Below are 14364 nucleotides of genomic sequence, written 5' to 3' on the forward strand. Positions count from 1 at the left end.
ACGGCATGAATGTCAGCCCAGTACCCAGAATAAGTTGTTTAGTTCTGGAATTTTCCACTTCGTATTTTTAGACTGTGGTTGAGTAACAATAAGTAACTGAAACCGTGGAAAACACAAGGGAAGCCACTTGTAATATTTTATTGACATCATTCATTAAAAACTTAAAAAATCAGTTTCAAGACTCCACAAAGAACAGAGCGTCAGACTTTTAAACAGAATGGCATCAACCGTGTGCCTGTGTCCCCTGAAAGCAAGAGCCTCCCACCTAACTTGCCTGACCTTAAGGCTCAGCCCATCTCAGGCCAGTGTGGTCTGTGTCTCTTAAAGTAGAATCTGGGCTTGCAAAGCCCCACATTAACTCAGTTGTGAGAGGACCCAATCCTCCTGCTTTGAGGGAGGAAATGAGGGAAGGGCATTCAGCTGCAGAGAAGGCTGGGGGGTGTGATCTGGTCCCTTCCAGTCCCTTTCAAAAGACTAGAGCTGGTGAAGTTAGCTACGGGTGGACAGGAGAGCCTCTGCCCAGGGCCCTGCCATTCTTCTCTCCTGCATCTGTCTGATGGGGATCTTACTGCGGTTCACGTTTGTGCAGAAACTTTAAGAACTACAGACCCATGCAACGGATGCACTTATTTAATCCATGAGGACACTGCAATGCAGTGTTTCCCACTCCAAATATCCGGAGTCCTCTCTGCTGCTTGGCCTCTTCTGCCTATTTCCAGGCCCAGCCCACTCTTCCCAGTCTTCTCTGTAATCATCCATTCCCACGGATATACCCGTGAGGGATTTTTCTTAATGAGATAATTTGAAGTGGGAAGAACCGCCTTTAATCCGGGCCACACCTTCTGTGGCAGCCTATATAAAGGGCATGGAAGAAGAAAGCTTTGGCTCTTTGCCTGCTTGCCCTGGTTCTCACTGGCAAGCCCACTCTTTTGCTGGTGTTAGAACCCATGTCTTTGGGATTCGAGAGTATACTGAAGACCAGCTGAGACATTCAGGCCCATGGAGCAAACAGCTATTGGATTCTTGGCCTTTCCATTGGCAGACAGACATTGTTGGACTAGTGTTGGACCACAGCTTGTAAGCCACTCTAATACAGCCCTTTTTCTTACCCCCTTCTATCAGTTCTGTTCTTCTAGAGAATCCTGATTAGTAAGTACACTCTTGCTCATGGTTTCCCTCTAGAACTTGACTCTATTGCCGAAGACACCACATATTTTGGCCACTGGACAAAGAGAAATCCAACTGGTATTGATAGGAAAGCTTCCTCCCTGCTGGCTTCACAGTACTGGAAAGTGATTCTAGGGGAGAAAGTCACCAATAATGTTATTTAGGTATGAACCACTCAAGTTACAATAATGACAAAGCCCGGCAAGATTGGCCCATGGGTGCGGTAGTGGCACTGATGTTATTGGGGTAGCCAATTGCCTTTTGGTTGGATTTTAGGCTTGCTCCACAGTAGAAAGCACATGCCTGGGATATAACTCTGGCCAGCAACCCATTTCTGGGGGAGGTCATAAACCCTAGGGGTGATCCTCCTATTTTTTGATAAATGGACATAATATCAAAGTGCCCTATAGCTCTCTACTAATATAGTTCCCAGTCCTTATCAGAGAAGCTTCTTTGGCAGTATTTGGTGGTTCACACAGAAGTGCACAGATGGTCAAAGTGCAGAGAATGTGACTGTGTTGTTTGCTCAGCTGTAAGTGGGTCATCTATATAATAATCCCCTTTACCCCTAAGGTTTAGGTGACATCACAGAAGAGCAGGTGTGATGGTGGTAAGGGCCAGAGGCTCAGGAGAACCAGGTGGCTAAACCCCTGTACTCATGAACTTGCCACACCTGTGGTTACCTGAATAAGGCCCGCACACCATCAAACGAAACAACATTCCGGCATGCACAGGGCAGGAGGTCATGAGCCCCCATGCCTAGTTAGGAAGATACGGACAGTTGATGTCTGCTAGGGAGGAACTGCCAGTTTTCTTTCTCGAGCTTAAGGAGGGGATACTCAGACTCGAACACAAGAGGATCACAGTTCTGCCATCTCACCATGTCTGTGCCCCCAGCAACGTTTTAATCCCCTGTTGTTCATTCTCCATCTTGCGAGTTTTGCTTCCTCTTTTCAGTTGACTCCCCTATGTATTGACTGCGGACTTCTTATTCCCTGGTTCTCTTCCATTTTTGGTGTAGCCATTCGCTAGGAACTTTCTAAGAAACACAGTGCGTTTCATGTCTGTGTCTGACTACATCTATTTCTCCTCTTTTATTCATTGTTTTCCCCATATGACGAATGCTTTGATAAGATATGGAACTCTAGGTTGCAAATGAGTTTCTCTGGAGCCTGTGAATGCTTCAGTTAATCACGCTCCGGTTTCCAGTGTTGCTGTGGAAACATCTGGTGCCCTTTGAAGCCTTGTCCTGGGTACACGATCAGTTCTTCCTCTTGTTTCAAAATTTTCTGTCCCTGATAGTCTGAATTTCATGCCTTACCATGTCTTCTGTGATTTGTTCCATAATTCATGGGTGCTTTCAAAGCAGAGACTCACATCCTTGCATTCCAGAAGATCTTATATCTTCTCTTTGAAGCTATCGCTCCCTCCACATCCTCAAGGCTCTCACGTGTTGAAATCCCTGTTAATGAGATGTTAGATTTTATGCATTGAAATACTCATTTCATATCTTTTCTTACTCATCAGCTTGTACTGTTTTCCAAAAAATATTTTACCTAAGCTTTCTGCTTTTCAACTGAACGTTGACTGTAAGATGTGATATTTTTCTCCTTATTTTCTAAGAATTTTGCTTATTCTCTGGGTATTCAGTTAAAAATAGCATCCTGTTTTTAAAGAATGTTTCTCTAATACAATCTATTAATTTTTTAAAGACAACACTTCCATCTTCAGTTTCTCCAACTACCTGTCTCTGTGTCCACTAACTCGAGTCCTCTATCTGCATCTTCCTTTGCTTCTCTCCTTGTCTCAGACCCTTCACATTGGAGCCATCTCTAAGGTGTGAAGGATTCTCTAAAAGTCTGTATCACAGACAGAATCACTGGTCAGCTGTCAGAGGCTCTGTGCATAAACACAGCTTGCCACTGCTCAGCTTCTCTAGAGGGGTTCAGGTGACACAGTGTTTTGAGTAAGAATGGCCCCCCTATATTTAAATACTTGGTCCCCAGTTGGTGAAACTGTTTGGGAAGGATTAGGGCACGTGGCCTATTGGAGAAGGTGTGTCACTGGGGGAGTCTGAGGTTTCAAAAGTCCACACTGTGTCAGGTTAGCACTGTCTATGTTTGTGTCTCTGTGTCTCTGTCTCTCTCCTCCTCTCTCTCCCTCCCTCCCTCTTCTTTTGGATCAGATGGAAGCTCTCAGATGCTGCTCCAGAACCATGTATGTCTGCTATTGTGCTCCTCACCATCATGGACATGAACTCCAACTCTTTGGAGCTATGATCAATGCCCCACCCCCAGACTAGATGCTTTCTTGTATAAGTTGTCTTGTTCATGGTGGTTTTTTTCCCATTTTTTAATTAATTTATTTATCAAAGATTTCTGTCTCTTCCCTGCCACCGCCTCCCATTTCCCACCCCCTCCCCCAATCAAGTCCCCCTCCCTCCTCAGCCCAAAGAGCAATCAGGGTTCCCTGCCCTGTGGGAAGTCCAAGGACCATTGTTCATGATGTTTTATCTATCAGTACAAAAGACAGCTGTGTCACTTTTTTGAGGTCTTTCCTTTAGAACTGTTAAATCTTTCCTGAGGGGATTTCTGTCATCCCTTGTGCCCACATTGGGTAGAAGCTGGATTCATAAGTTCTCCCTCCTATATGTAACCCCTCTTTTCTCTGGTGCCTCATCTGCAGTGCCTCCTTACCACCCTAGGGATACCAAGGCTCAGCATCTCTGGCTTCAGTTTTCCTGAGAGTCACCCATCCAGCTTACGTAGGTGGGAAGGGGATCTAGAGATTGGTTTGGGGCAGGTCTCATGTCTGTTTAAAGCATATGTGCACTACTGACTCTATATTCAGCTCTATTTCTGCTTCTGGAAGTTTCTGGAAGCTTCTGGGAAGCTCTGTGCCTTAAGGCTTTGAGGCATCTAAATAGAATCTGGCTTGCTGCCTGCTTCATCCTCTCACCCCAGGCACTTAACTTACTTTTTGTGGTCCCTCTTCTGGCTATCTTTGACCTTTTTTGACCTCTTAGTGGTTTTTTCAGGGCTGGGGAAAGGAATATATAATCAAATGTGGTTACTCCATTGAAGTCTTTTGAATGTCTTGACAAGACCAGAGAGACCTCCTGACACCTTCCCACTCTGATACCAGAGACCTCTGCAGTCTGTTTCTCCCCCTAGTTCTACTCTGACCTTGAGTTTGGTTTATCTCTTTTTCAACTCCTTCCTTATCTTGTTTTCCTGCCTCTTCCCCTTCCTCTCATCCTCTCTGACTGAGCTCTCTTTAACACTTGCCAACTGTGTTTTGCCTTCTAGAGAGCCTTCCTTAATGTTATCCTGACCCTGAAGCCTTCCCTGATGCTCTCCTGACCCTGGCTTGCCAAGATTGGGAGAGTGATCTTGCTCTGCTTTTTTTACTTTGCTGCCAAGTCCTCTCTGCCCCCCCCCAATCTTGCTCCCCATGGGATTTCCAGGTCTGTGAAGGAGGTATGTGCACAAGGTATGTGCTCCCTTTCCCCTATCTCCCCAACTGGGCCCAGTTCTCGGGTGAAGTAGATTCTGATTTGTTGAACTCATAAATGAATGCTATAATTAAAGCATGATGACATATAAATTATATACTTAATATATAATTATATAAGTCATAGATTGATGTTATAATTCATTTAAGGGAGCATTAATTTTTTGCTAACTTAATGAGCCTGTAGCCATGAATGAGTAAAGTCCATATTGGTCTGGGCAGAAGGCAGAAAAGGGGGAACCACTTAGGAGTGCTTAAAGAAGTCTCTGTAAGTCACCATGACCTGGCCTCCCTGAGACCTTCGAGAGAAAAGAGGGTGTGGAGTGAGCCTCAACAGTTCATCTTCTGTAGCCAGCTTGGTGCTGGGCACCCTTCCTTGGGGAGGTAGAGCTACATATCCAGGCTCGGGGCAGAAGAACCATCACTGTGTCTGTGTGCCTCCTGCACCAGCTCCATCTGGTCTTCTGAATAAAGCCAAAGAGGCAGAGCCTCTCCATGGGGAACCAGAGAGTCTGGACAGTGTCTTCAGCCCTTTTCCACGACATCCTGCTATTGCCCCTGCTGCCCTTCCACAGCATCACTAAACTCTGACCACCTCACAGAGATCCCTAACGCACTGGCCCCTGTACAGGTCTAGGTGTCGGCCTGGCTGGCGAGGTCTATAGTGACCGTGATTTGATTCCTACTACCCGACACATTGCCCCTCCTGAATTGACACTGGCAGAAGCACAGAAAGGCACAGGGCCAAGACTCTGGAGTGGGCATCCAGGCGTGGTACAAGAATCCCTTGCAATCCCTGCTCTGGTTTTCTTGACTATAAAATGTGTGTGAAGGAACACTAATTCACTGGATTGAAGTGCAGTTCAAGCACAAATTGCTGAGAATTCTGCCTGGCCCACACAAACCTTATGAAAGAAAGTCTTGCCTGTGATCGCTAAGCAACTGCTTAGGAAAGATCTGCTGAGTTGACCAAATCAGGTGCTAACAGTGGGATTATCACTCTGCTTTGGCAACCACACACTCCCTGTTGGCTTTGTGCCTCCCATTGACCTCTTTCAGTCTGCCCTCTCTTCTGGCTGCTCGCAACTTTGAGGAGGTCAGGCTCATTATGTCTGACACTGCCCTATTTCTCTGCTTCCCCTAGCCACACATGCACAAATGCACACGGATTACTGTGTGTGTACGAATACATGGATCCAGGCTCCATTTCCCTGGTCCCTTATGCTCTCCAGTCTGCCCATTCTCAGGGTTCCTTCTTTTCTGGTTCTCGCTGTCTGCAAGCTGCTGCCCAGTTTTGGTCCTAGGAAGCGCTCACGATGCTTTTGGCTCCGTTATTTTCTTCCCTGGAAGCCAATTATGGTCCATTGCTTCTAGTGCTTTGAGAGGTTCCCGTTACATTCTGTGACTCCATTACTCTCCAGAGCTTCTGGAAGAGGTCCCCACCCCAACTCATAGTGTATGGAAGCCTCCCCACTGGTCGATGAACAACTAGAGTCCCACTTGGGCCTTAAGAAGAGTGTTTATCACCCAGGACACAGTGACTTGCTCTTGCTTCTGCTTGGCTAGCTCCCTGCTCACTAAGGATGCAGGATTCTGGGGTCTTTGGGCTAAGGCAGTCCTTCTGTTTGGCTGGGTCTCAGCCTCAGGACTGAGCCTGTCTGTTCTGTTCACTCCTTCTGCACTCTTCCATTCTTTGCTCTTTGTGTCTCTAGACCATTTCTTCATTGCCATCCTTAGACTTGAAGGTCCAGGGGCAGAGTTGAAGGTGAGTTGTCGTGTTACATCAGCTCAGTCTGAGGAGCAGCACACGCACCATGCTTTTCACCTGCTTTCCCCAATTCCTGGGGGAAAGGGCGGGTGTAGGATTGAGCTCTGTTTCAGCAGAGGGTAAGAAGAGGCTTCACTGGCCTCTCCCCTCCCTTAGCATCTCTCTTCTCCCATCTTTCATCGACACTCAATTCTTCAGTACTCCGCATGCTGCTGGACCACCTGTGCCCTGGGCCAAAAGCAGGATGTGGTGAGGAGCTGTCCCGAGGCTGAAGTGCTGAGGAAGCCGGCACCAGTCTATGCCGAGGGCACTGGCGGGAGCGGGGTGTCCACAAGGGAGCTCCCATCCCAGTCTTCCTTTTAGAGGGTGCGTGGTGCTCACCAGTCTACTCTTAGCCCTGTGGGACTTGAAGTCTCACCTCAAAGGCTTTTTCCTCAGGCCACTGGAAGCTTATCTTTTACCTTAGTGTGAATGAGATCGTGCCTCTTCTACGAATGCATCCTTTAATTATTGAGGGCCCTATAGATGGAGCTGGAAATGCCTTTTCTGAGCCTATATCCCAGAGCTGAGACCCCTCCTCTGGGCCCCTGAGCTTCCCCTCTCACCGTACTAAACCCATTGCCCCTGGAAGGAGACACGGGGTGGACACACAGGAAGCTACAGGGTGACTGTGGGCATGAGGGAAAAGAGAGCAGTCCCAGGGAAGGAAATGAAGTCTCTTGAATGTTAGCACACCTCCCCTCTGCCTTGGCCTAGCCTCCCCAAATTCCCAGGGTTGTCTTTCTCTGGGGAGGGCAGAGGAAGGAAGGGATATTCTTTGTTTGGGGCCCCAGCCTGGCCTTGTGCCCTTTCCCTCTGAACCAAGGGTGATGTCTTTATTGTTGTTTTTGCAGTGTTTTTGGCATCTAGGGTGAACTCCAGTTACCATGGCAACTCCAGCAAAGGGAAGAAGGGAGAGGGTTGAGGGGGTAAAATGTATTCCACTCTCAGCTTCTTTTCTAGGTTGGGGTCTACAGAGGGCTAACACTAATATTTTCCACAGGAAGGCCCCTCAGCACCCCACATCTGCCCTGCCTGGACCTAACTCCATGCTGACTGCTGCACCTAGCAAGCGAGATTCCTTTTAGGGTGAAAAACAGGCTTCCATGCAGTTAGACTAGGGGGAAGGGGAGAGCTCAAGAAACTTCCCAGTTGGAGAATCACTCAGACCCCTCTGTCCTCCCAGGGCACAAGGGAGCATCAGGCAGGGCAGGAAGTCCTCTAAGTGCTTGGTCAGTGGGAATTTAAGCTCTAGAAACCCAAGGCCAGGAAGTCAAAAAGGAACGTATCAGCGTAGACATGCCACTGTCCTTTGTTCTGCAAGGACAGAGTCTGCATTAGAAAATGACAAATAGATCAATCCTTTTATCTTCCAATTCAATTTTCAACTTCTGCTTAATAATGCTACCATGTCAGAGAAGCAGTTTTGTGCTGTGGTGACAAGCAAGCCCACTGATAAATGGCAGCTGGCATGAGGAATGGGGGTGCTGGGAGAAGGTGAGTCTGTCAGTGGAGAGCAGTCATTCTGGGGAAAGGACTGTGGCCATCTGGCCTAGGGCTGCCTGAGTGTCTAACTGTTCAGACGGAGAGCTGGGTGGTATGAGCTTCCTGCGTTTTGCTGTTTTCTTCACCTCAGTCCTGGGTTCTGTTCCCTGGCTTGATCCACCTAGAGCTTGTTGTCAGATTACAGATGTCGGCCCAGGCTGTATTTCTGAACGGTTCATAAGGGACGGCTTTCTGAAAAGACTCACTCATTCTGTCTCTTCCTGTTCTGCATGGGGAAAGTGGGCCTGTATGGGTTCATGGATTCTTGGCAGGGCTGCAGCTGGGGGTCCCCAGCAGAGAAACAAATGGGTGACCCGAGAATATACATGCTGCTGAGGGCACATGTGGACACCTCACCCTATTGGGGGCAGGTCAGACCCAGAGGACCAGGGAATGATGGTAACTTTAGTTCACGTTGACTGGGGCAGGTGCTATAGCTAGCATGCTGGTGTCTATTGACCGCACTTTTGTGTTTCAAAGTTCTTTTGGAGGAGTACTTGCTTATTGCACTAGATGAAAACCCGCTCTCACCTGCATCTTTTCTGCTCACCTCTAGGCCCCAGGAAAGATGTTACTTAGCCCCTAACACACATTCCCCTCATCTAACTCAAATCTAGAGACCACAGCAGGAAGGCTTTTCTGTCCTCCTTGACGTGCCCACCTGATGACCAGGTCCTGGTCCTTTCCCTCTGCAGGTGGAACAGAAAGGAACAAGTTGGAGGAGAATAGGAGGGGAGTTTTGCTGGACTTGCTTGGCACCATGTATTGTCTTCTCTAGTGGAGCCATCTTTGTTCTGACTTCTCAAGGGGATGGTATCCATCAAGGATAGTAACGCTCATTCATGGTCCACTATCACCCTCAGAATTCCATATTACCTGGTCCACCCTACAGAAATTGGTCAGCGTTAGATGCCTTTGGATTTGGCCATGTATGGGCCGTGTAACCTTATATAAACCAAGTGGAACCTCTCCATGTCCCAGTTTCTACATCTTGTAGAATAAAAAGTGAAGAGGTCACTACTTTGCATGAGTGGTCCTCCTGATGCTGAGGGGCAGGGGTGTCGTCTAAATGTCAAATGACAAATGAGAAGACCTTTCTCTAGGTCTTTAACTGGGCCCCAAACACCAGAGCAATGCCACATCTGATCTGCTGTAAGACTCCAAGCACATGACCTCACTAGGGTCTTTAGAGCTCTTTGGCCTGCTCAGAGCCCTCCCATCTCCTTCTGTTTACCATCTCTTTCCTTCCACCTACCAGGCAGAGGTAGAAAACCATGGCTTCTATCGTCACCCACAAGTCCTTCCCACAACCAACAGTGTTGGTCATGGGCTTGGTGGGGACACTAGATGACAGACATTCTTCTCGTTGATCCTCTGATGGTATTACTTTGCCTCTCAGTATAAGGCCAAGACTGAAAGGACCCTAGAGCTAAGTGAGTATCTAGATGTTGGATACAGGGGTATAGAAAGATGGACCTATCTAGGTCCTGTTGGTGTTGGGTATGGTAGAATTTTCTGTGGAGAAAAGAAACTGGATGGGGCCTCCTGGTTGGGGAGAGGAGGCCTTGAATCGTCTCTCTATTCAGTCAGAGAACTGGTGCGGCTGCTTCTGCACCTTTTCACTGGAGATCCAGTGCACCTATGACCTTCATGCTGCCTGAGGAAGGACAGAGATTTCATGTTGGGAAGTCTTGCAACAAGCTCCCTTCAGGCCTCAGCCACAGGCATGGAAGCCACTCTAATGAAAGCTAGGTCAGTCAGGTTTTCCAGAGTATCCAGGGAGCCTCCTCTGACATCTTAGCCTTCACAGGCCTTATTTTCCTTTTCTGCAGTGAAGGGAAAGAGCCACTGTGCCAGGTTCCTCATTTCCTGACTAGGGTTTGACCATATCCTTTTATCTCTGGACCTCTAGCACAAGACCATATCCTATCTGGCCCCAAACCAGCCTTGTAGGGATCTCTGCAAGGGATGCTTGCAGGATGTCTGAAGCAGTGCTTCCATGATGAAGGGAGAAAGTCATGGGGAGACTTGTGAGAGGAGGGGACTGAGGTAGAGTATGCTCCTGTGGACAATAGAGGCACTTCTGAGCATGCTCCGGATAGAGACTGGCCTGCTACCTTGGAGCACCTTTGACGTCAGACTGTGTACCTCGACTGCTAGCTGTGTGACCTGTCCACCTTTCACTTCCTGCAGAGATGATCCAGTAGAGGAGGGGCAGAGACTTGAGGAAAGCAAATGAATACAGTAAAAGAGAAAGCCAAAAGCAGGGCCTATAAGAGAAGGCTGGAGGGAAGGAAAAGAAGGAAGGAGGAAAAAGGAAGGATGCAAAGAAGAGGGATGCCAGGAGGGGTCACGCAGGAACGTGATGAAGAGGCTCCTTTTCTCAGTCTGTGTTCCCTTCAACCTGATGGAGCAGTTGATGAGTGTTGACTGACTTTTCTGTCCTGCCCAGTTCCCACAGTCATTAAGTCCCAAAGAAATCACACAGAGGTCTACATTAATCATAAACTGATTGGCCCATTAGCACAGGCTTCTTATTAACACTTATAACTTATATTAACCCAATATTCTTGTCTATGTTATCCACATGGCTCAGTACCTTATTCAGCGAGGCAGTCACATCTTGATTCTTCTATGGCTGGGTCACAGCTACAGACTAGGACTTCCTTCTTCCCAGAATTACCTGTTCTCATTGACCCGCCTCTACTTCCTGTCTGGTTGTCCCACCTATACTTCCTGCCTGGCTACTGGCCAATCAGCATTTATTTAAAATATAGTTGACAGAATACAGACCACTGTCCCACACCAGGTGAGCTTATTGTGAATGTTTCTTTGGGGCCTCTTCACCTAATAGCAGGTGAGACTAGATCCTTCTTCAGTGTGGGTCAACCTGAGACTCTAATCTAGGTTCCTGGGGCAAAATGACCAGAAGCTGGCTCCTTTCCTGGTCTGCAAATGTCTCATGCTTAAAATCAGGAGGTTTGTGGTCTCTGAGAGAACATGGCACAGTGAGTCTGTAGGATCAAGCTACCCAGGCTCAGGTGCCTGCCAACAACTCTTAGGTGACTCAATGACAAATAGTTTAAATGCTTTCATTTTTCATTTGAGGGTTTCCAAATGTGACAAGACCATTTCCCTAAGAGCTGGTATGAGGTTTGAAAGAGGCAATCCAGGTCGAACATAAAGTCTGGCCATCATGAGGACTGCAGAAGTCTGTGTGATTTTGTTCCTTGGGCCCTTATGTATGGAGGTGGAAGCATACACCAAACTTCCGATCATGGCTACTTGCTTACAGAAAGAGGTCAGTGATCCTGGCTCAGAAGGTAGCCAAGGATGGTGAAGATCAGGGACAAGCAGCAAGTTTCCAATGACCGCCTCTTCTTGGCTTTTTCCTCCCCTGTCTTTGAAGAAGTATTAAAGGCCGTAGTACAGCTAAGGAAACCCAGGCTGGCAGCAGACAGGGGCTTGCCCTGGCAATGTGCAAGATCCAAACAGCCAGAGAAGTAGGGATTCATGGCCTAGGAGGTTCCTTTCAATGTGGGCTCTGACAAAAAGCTTGAGGACCGTGGGAGGAGAGTTCCTGCCAATAGCACCCATTACCTCCCACTTACGGTTCTTTGTTGATTCTGAACAGCAGGTACCAGGTCTTAATGCCACCGTTGCCTCTCCACATCAGGAGGAGAAAATTGGACTAAAATGGCTTTGTGCTTTTACCTCACAGTTTGGAAGGGGATAAAGCAACAGCACAAGGGCAAGTAGGGATGGAAAGAATGGTTTCCAGTTTGAGTCCAGGCTTCCCAGCCTGCAAGGAGCTCAAAAGCAGGTGCTTGGGAAGAGGCAAAGGGAAGGGTTTAGCAGGGCCCAGGATCCTTCCGTATAAGATTCTGAGTGTCTGAGCATCCTCCAGCAATTGAGTGGTCCTCTCACTTGGGCACATCCATGTGGGATCCAGCAGGAGGACAAAAGCTTGCCTATAAATATAAGGTTTTTTAAAACCACACAAGAGAAGACAAAGTTTGATACTCAGCTGGCTGAGGGTAGGGGAAGGGGAAGAATCAGAAAACTGTGAAAATATGTCAGTTTTCCCTAGGGCTGGGATATAGGAACCTCACTTGCCTAGCATAAATTTAGGGCAGTGGATTCTCTTATTCACAGATCATCCCAAGACCTGTAGCTCAGGACAAACTCTAGAGTACACTTCCCACAGAGACTGGGTTTTCAACCCAGTACAACTGCAACCTAAATGCTACTTAGAGGATTACCATACCCTGTGGACCACTGTCATTGAGATGGGATGAGGTGAACACTCAGAGGGAGAAGAGGCTTGGAAAAGGGCTGAGAATCTGGCCATCATCATCCCGTGTTTCAGAGGCAACTGAGAGGCAAGATATGGAGTTGGCAGGAGGTTGCAGAATCCTCAAATCACAGCATGAAGTCTGTGGATAGAAAAGCCCAGATCTTGGAGGCCATGATGGGACTACCTTCGCTGGCCCTGAGGAACAGGTTGGGGCATCTAAAAGACCCCTTTCTTCTCTCATTACTGTAAACAAATACCTGAGCAAAAACAACCTAAAACGGTGTCTTAGGGTTTCTATTGCTGTTGTGGAACACCATAATGAAAAAAGAAAGTTGGGGAGCAAAGGGTTTATTTGGCTTACACTTCCACATTGCTGTTCATCACTGACGGAAGTCAAACAGAGCATGAACCTGGAGTCAGGTGCTGAGGCAGAGGAGATGGAAGGATGCTGCTTACTGGCTTGCTTCTCATGGCTTACCCATTCTGCTTTCTTATAGAACCCAGGACACCAGACCAAGGATGGCACCACCTACTGTGGGCTGGGCCCTTCCCCATTGATCACTAGGTGAGAAAATGCCTACAGCTGGATCTCAGGAAGGCATTTCTTCAACTGAGACTCCTTCCCCTCTGATGATGCTAGCTTGTGTCAAGTTGACACACAAAACCAACCAGTACAGAGGGGAAAGACTCTTTTTTTTTTGTGAAAATGGAAAGGTGGTTGCTCATGGTTCAGAGAAATGCAGTCATGTTGGGGAAAACAAGAAGATGGAATGCTTGCTCTATAATATAACCAGAAAGTAGAAGAAGGATAATGATAGTGTTTAATTTGTTCTTCCCTACTTTTCTGTGTCAGTCTAGTGTATGCGTATATGTGTGCAGTAGATGCAGGAACGTGCATGCCTGTAAACGTGTGTGTGGAGGTCAGTGGTTGATGTCTGTGTCTTCCTCTATTGCTCCACTTCTTATTTTCCGAGACACAGGTCTCTTATATAACTGGATAGCTCTGATTTGGCTAAATTAGATGGCTAGCAAGCTGCCAGAATCCCCCATCCGACTTTCAGGGCTGGGGTTAAAGGCACACACCATCATGCTCGGCTTCTCAAGGATGTTGGACACCCAGACACAGTCATTAGTGCTTATGTGGCAAGTGCTTTGCACTGAAATTCACAAGTCTGTCCCTTTTCAACTTGACACTCAGACATCATAAACCATAACATTCCACCCATCATCCTTCTTAGGCTCATGGAGATCTCATACATAATGCAAAATGCGTTCACTAGGAAGTCGAAAGTTCTCACAGTCTTAAATTTTAACACTTTTTCCAAAGTGCAAAGTCTCTTCAGAGACTCAAGACAATCTCTTCACTGTAAGCCTCTATTAAACCTAAACACAACAGGGCAAACACTAAATTTTTCAGTTCCTTGTTCAGCCTCTGGGGATCTAAATGACATATCTAAACTCCTGCAGTCATTGCTCTATTGATGCTACATATAGCACATTTAGCTTCTGTCTCTTGGTCCAGATCTACTCTGTGCTTGCAGCCTTTTTTTTTTTTTTTACAGATTTCCCATGGTCTTTGCATCTCCAGTGTCCATAGGTCTCTAACAAAATGTAGGCTCCACCTTTCCATTTTCACAAAACTTCTCAGAGTCACACATTGTCTGCTGGCCTTGGTTGCTTTCTGAAAACTTGGAATGTTTTCCATGACCTTCAGCTTATATTCTGCAAACCTGCAAAGCAGCACCATATCGATGGTGCTGCCAAATTCTGCTGCTGGTTTGAAATACAGCATGGCACCCTTCTGCCACGGCTGTAATTATCTTTATGCCTTGAAGAATGAACCTATACAACCCCTTTCTCAGTTTTTATTTTGCAAAAAGATTCCCTTTAGTGAGCAGGGCACCCCTTCAGAAGAATTTTTAGCTTACCCTCTCTCCTTTCAAATGGATTTGCATTCTTAAAAATTTTATTTTTAAGTATGTGCATGTGTGTGTGTGTGTGTGTGTGTGTGTGTGTGTGTGTGTGTGTGTGTGAT

The 14364-nt window shown here is 47.1% G+C and overlaps 1 protein-coding gene across 3 annotated transcripts in view; it reads left to right on the forward strand.

The window, feature by feature from the left end:
- The window catches only part of Adcyap1r1 (ADCYAP receptor type I), a 106274-nt gene that overhangs the window by 13400 nt on the left and 78510 nt on the right, over positions 1–14364 (forward strand). The window lies entirely within an intron of this gene.

The sequence above is a fragment of the Microtus pennsylvanicus genome, chromosome 21, assembly GCF_037038515.1.
Source record: "Microtus pennsylvanicus isolate mMicPen1 chromosome 21, mMicPen1.hap1, whole genome shotgun sequence".
In the NCBI taxonomy this organism is placed as follows: domain Eukaryota; kingdom Metazoa; phylum Chordata; class Mammalia; order Rodentia; family Cricetidae; genus Microtus; species Microtus pennsylvanicus.